Here is a 5,360-nt window from a genome sequence, read left to right on the forward strand (position 1 = left end):
TAAAGGAATAGTTGACAAAAACAAAACAAAATCTGTCATTTACTCACCCTCAAGTTGCTTGAAACTTCATTATTCTGCTCAGCACAAAAGAAGATATTTTGAGGAATTTTTGTAACCAAACTGTTGTGGGGTACCATTGACTTCATATTATTTTGTCAATGGTGCCTCACAAAAAAAACAAAAAACTTTATTATGCATTATTTATTATGCATTATTTTGTCTTCCCAGCTTTACTTTTTCTCAGCGGCAGAGCGAGAACTCTTGATGGAGGGCTGTGGCGAGTTCCAAAATCTAATAAAAACGCCAGGGACTACATAACACACCCACACTTTTACATGTTGCCATGCAAGTGGCGGCTGAAGCATGTGCTGTAAGTGGACTTGTAATTAATTTTTTGCTGTTGTTCAATAGTGAAATATCAATAGTGAAGACAGTGTATCACATTGTCATGCCATTTATTTTCATTGCACAAGACAGCAAAGAGACCCTCTCGGATGAGTGTCCTTTGGAGGAAGTACCTGTAAGTGCATAACTACACACTATATAATACACACTATACATTTGTATCAACTAAAGTACTTTCTATTTTTGACAGCAATATGAGTTGCAGGAGTCTGCACAGAGAAGTGATACAGAGGTGGACAGTGTTGCATATCAGTTTGTCTTTTTTCTCATTTTATTTATTTTTTTTGTTTGTGGCATGTGTAAATGGCACAGGGTGACATCCGTTCCCTCTATAAACGTAGCCTGCAGCATAAGGTTGAATATTTGGAAGTAAAAAAACAAAAACTGAGGGGACAAATAGAGCTCCAACAGCTAATGAAGAAGAAAATTGCACTAGGAATAGAGTTGCTGCAACAGGAACTTCAGAGTAAATAGTAAAACACCATTTGACACCGAGCACTACTGTTGACCTTGCATAACAATATCTGTCTTTGCAGGCAAACGAACTGGTGTGCCACTAGGTTGGTCCAAGTGCACTGGCTGGAGGTCATCATCAGGCTGCACCTCCACCACCGGGGTCCTCTCCTTTCTGATGGTGGCAATGTTGTGTAATACAGCACATGCCACAATGTTGCATGCCCTGTCAGGTGCAACCCTCAGACACTGAAACCTTCCCTTTAGTTGCCCAAAAGGTCATTTCAATGCGTGCCGTTGTCCTGGCTAGAGCTGCATTGTAACGGGTTTGGGGTCCAGGGTTGGGGTCATGAAGTAATGCCTGCAGGCATAGCTCCTGTCTCCGACCAGGATCCCGTCCTAATCACCTGTACAATGGTAAAATGCAGTTCTGTTAGGCCCAGAAAAAATCCTGGCATGGCTCAGACTTAGTTCTCCATCTTGTTACACCTGTATATTGAAATGAGGAGCATAAAAATAGCATTATTACAAACATAAACATTCAGACATGGCAACTGAGAAATTTAATGGTATGGCACCATTTTAAACCTCTTTAATCAAATACGTAAAAAAAAATACATACTGTCAAGCCAGCAGAAGTGTGCCCTCTTTCGAAATGAGTCTGTTTGGAACAAACCAAAGACCGCTTAAACAATGCAGCGTCACCCTCCTCCGGGACCACGTGAAGAAGAACTTCCCACAGGACAGCATCTGGCAACTATTGGGTATTATAAACAAACATCACGGCCTAACCTCCCTTAAAACTGAATGTGCATCCTATGGGAGCAGGGAATACCTAAAACATTTATAAGGCATTTGCCATAAAGCTGCTACAGTATAATAGTTAGTGAGGATAAAGACTGTCAGTCTCTGCTTCTGTCATATTGAATGTGCTACTACCATCAAGATTGCGATGTTCTGCACTTCTTTCTCCTCCTCGTTGAATGCTTCCAACATCCTCAAGTCATCCGCAATGGCGTGACCTCTGCGTCAGCTCATCAGCCTTCACGGGAAGTTGCTAAAGGCAACAGCAGCCGGTGAACAAACTGACTTACTCTTCTTCTTCTTCTTCTTCTTGGCTTTTAACGGCGGCTGGCAACCAGCGTAATTAGGTGCATTACCGCCACCTTCTGCTCCGGAGTGTGGAACAGAGAGTTACATTCGACACCAGGCAACTGACTTACTCTATGGTGATCGGGCTTATATGTCCGGTTACCTCCAGGCAATAGCGCCCTCAAGCTGCTCCTAGTGGTACTACATTTGACCCAAATACATCGCACTATGAAACCAAGAATAAAAGTGGAGCGAAACTACAACAATAAAACCAAGTACCGTTTTGTCCGTTACAATCTCTTTAATTATTTTTACAGATCTGCCCACGGCAGTGGTGCAAGACAATATTATCGACCTGACTGAGGAGGACAAAGAGGAGGACGAACATAAACCCCGACCAAGCAACGCAAATACACAGAAGCGCCCGAGAGAGTCTGACGCGCCGTCGGTCGCCCCCGAGAGAAAGAAAAGACTAGTTGCGATCGTAACTCCGATCATAACGGTTGAAGACGCAGTTGACGGTAAGATTACCTGTTAACTAAGCAATATTTTTAACTTACATCGTAGATATGACTATGTTCTAGATGTCCGGCTTTTAATTTCAACTCCTTTTGCTCTACAGACGGTGACCGAGAGCGTCTCAATAATGATCAACTTAGGGCCGAGACTCCGGTGAACGAATGGGAAACAGCCAGTTGGACCAGCCACTCGCTTTTCAAGAACCGGTTGATGAAGAATAAACTGAATCGTTGCCAGACTACCGACAGAACGACAATGTGAATGAAAGATTTGATGCTTTGCACGAAGAGTTGATTAACAGACAGGACGCTTTTTTCAACGACCTTCTCAACAGGCAGGACTCTATGCATGAAGAGCTGATTAACAGGCAGGCCGCTTTCTTCAACAAACTTATTAACCGAATGGACGCCCAGGACGTGAGGGGTCACGAACAATAAGGTAATTTAAATCAGTAGCATTAATCGTCAGAGAATCATTTGCACAGCTTGCAAACGGGGGTGGCTGAAAATTTTGCTGTTGATCACGTTTACGTGAGCAATTGACGGTGAGACGTCAGGATGATGAGTAGTCTTTCTAGTCTAAACGATGCTCTACAGCCATGATAGATGACACGATGCGATTGTTTTTCAATATAATTTAGTTTTGTAACAGATTTTTCCTTGTTCTTATTTTTTCACCTTGTGTCTGAATTTAGTTTTTTTGCAGATTTTTGTATTTCTGAATTTAGTTTTGTTGCAGATTTTTCCATGTTCTGATTTTTTCACCTTGTGTCTGAATTTAGTTTTGTTTCAGATTTTTGTATTTCTGAATTTAGTTTTGTTACATATTTTTCCATGTTCTGATTTTACACTACGTTTTAATAATTCTGTTAACATGTTTGTTAACATCATTATAATTTTGTATTTTCAAATTGGTCACTTTTGTTGTTTCTAAATAAATTTAAAAATGGATGCTGAGAATTCGCATAGCCGTCATTCAGACCAATCTCTCTCAGACCTGTTACAGAACGCTATTGAAATGCACACAGAGACGTCCCATAACTTGTGCGACATATTACAATGATTGTTAGATCAGTATCCAAATTATAATACAGAAATGCCATTTAATATTGATCACAACCAAAATGCTTATGATTTGCAGTGATTAGAATCTGCAATAGAACAAAGTCTAAACGTTGATTTGGGCATTCTGTTGCAGACCGCGATAAATAGACACGACCAACAGTTAAGCCAAAACGTTGCACAGAACGGAGGTACGTTAACCGTTTCTGACCATATCACTGATCCGTCCGACAACACTATGCATTAGCCAGCACCCCCTACAGGTAATGTCAACGATGCTCCTTCCGGTAATAACGACGCTGAGCGACTGTCGACTTCCCGCTAAACGGTCGTAGACGGATATCACGTAACACCTACGCCCCGATTTAACAGTGTGGAATTGCGAAGGACTATGAATATGCGTGAAATAAGGTCTACGGATTTAGCATCCTATCACATATTATTACACGAAAAAATTGAGGAGATAGCATCGTTTTATAGAACTATTGGCGGGGACTCTAGCGTGATTAATTTAACGATGAATGTGAAAGCTTGAAATCACCCATTAACACCGTTTTAATGCCTGGTAATAATTACGACATTAATCTTTTCGATCAGTTATTGTACAACGACACGGTCGAGATCGAAGTCGACGTGGCCATGAACAGACAAGGACGAGGGGGTCAGAGGCGTAAACTAACAGAAGGCTAACCATGAAGGCTAAAGGGTATAATGCTGAACGCTAGAAATTCCCTAGCTGTCCGTTTTGATTCCCTGATTGGTCTGGTTAACGGTTATGTGACGTCTCACAACGATACACAATACATCCTGGCTCGTGCTGAAAACATCGTGAGGGATAAAAAGCATCTCACGCTGCACAACATCTAAGTTGACAAAAGGTTCAAAGTGGTATATAATAAGGGATGCTTCAGAGTTTGACTTTAGATTCCAGCACCCTTTTTCTTGTGTGATACGTGGGCCATCCAATAGTGGCAAGAGCTATTTTGTAAAACGACTGATGGAAAATGGTCTAAATATGATTTCTAAAAAAATTGAAAACATTGTTTATATTTACAACTGTTGCCAACCTCTGTATGATGACCTGCTTAAATTGTATGACATTAAATTTGCTGAAGGAATACCGACATCTCTGAATGATGATCTTTTACTACCTCCCAACAAAGCTAATCTTCTGATTTTGGACGATATGATGAGCAAAGCTAGTGGAAATCAGAATCAGAATCAGAATGAGCTTTATTGCCAGGTATGTTTACACATACGAGGAATTTGTTTTCATGACAGAAGCTTCCACCCCGTGTAACAGAATGACAGTGACAGAACAAAAAACACAGATAATAAAAAAAATAAAATAAATAGAACAAGTAAATAAGGAATAAAAATATATAAATTGACAATTGTATGTGCAGGTATATTACAATAGACAGTTTTGTATGTACAGGTACTGTATATTATGTGCAAATTTGAGGTGTAGACTGAGTATGAGTGTTAGATAAATAAGTGTATGAGTGTATAAATAGTGTGTGTTCCACAGTTATTGTTAAGTGTTCATGAGATGGATTGCCTGAGGGAAGAAACTGTTCCTGTGTCTGGTCGTTCTGGTGCTCAGTGCTCTGTAGCGTCGACCAGATGGCCAGGATTTCAGACAGACTGGTCTAACACAGTCTAGGCCTGGTGCTTTTTTCCTTTTATGCTTCCGGAAGACCTGGCGCACCTCGTCTTCACTGATATGAATTGCAGGTGTGGGGGAGAGGGGGTTGCTGGAGGTGTGAATGTCAAGTCAAGTCAAGTCACCTTTATTTATATAGCGCTTTTAACAATACAGATTGTGTC

General features: G+C 40.8%; 1 long non-coding RNA gene across 1 annotated transcript; it reads right to left on the reverse strand.

The window, feature by feature from the left end:
* Nucleotides 1-472: 472 nt before the first annotated feature.
* On the reverse strand, nucleotides 473-1,875 carry LOC107698061 (uncharacterized). The gene is made up of 3 exons (XR_001635303.1): nucleotides 1,798-1,875; nucleotides 1,481-1,615; nucleotides 473-1,347 (listed from the first exon to the last, which is right to left on the reverse strand). It is a non-coding gene; the product is annotated as an uncharacterized LOC107698061 (long non-coding RNA).
* Nucleotides 1,876-5,360: the final 3,485 nt, after the last annotated feature.

This window comes from Sinocyclocheilus anshuiensis, unplaced genomic scaffold (genome assembly GCF_001515605.1).
Source record: "Sinocyclocheilus anshuiensis isolate Anshui unplaced genomic scaffold, SAMN03320099.WGS_v1.1 scaffold1962, whole genome shotgun sequence".
Lineage (NCBI taxonomy): Eukaryota > Metazoa > Chordata > Actinopteri > Cypriniformes > Cyprinidae > Sinocyclocheilus > Sinocyclocheilus anshuiensis.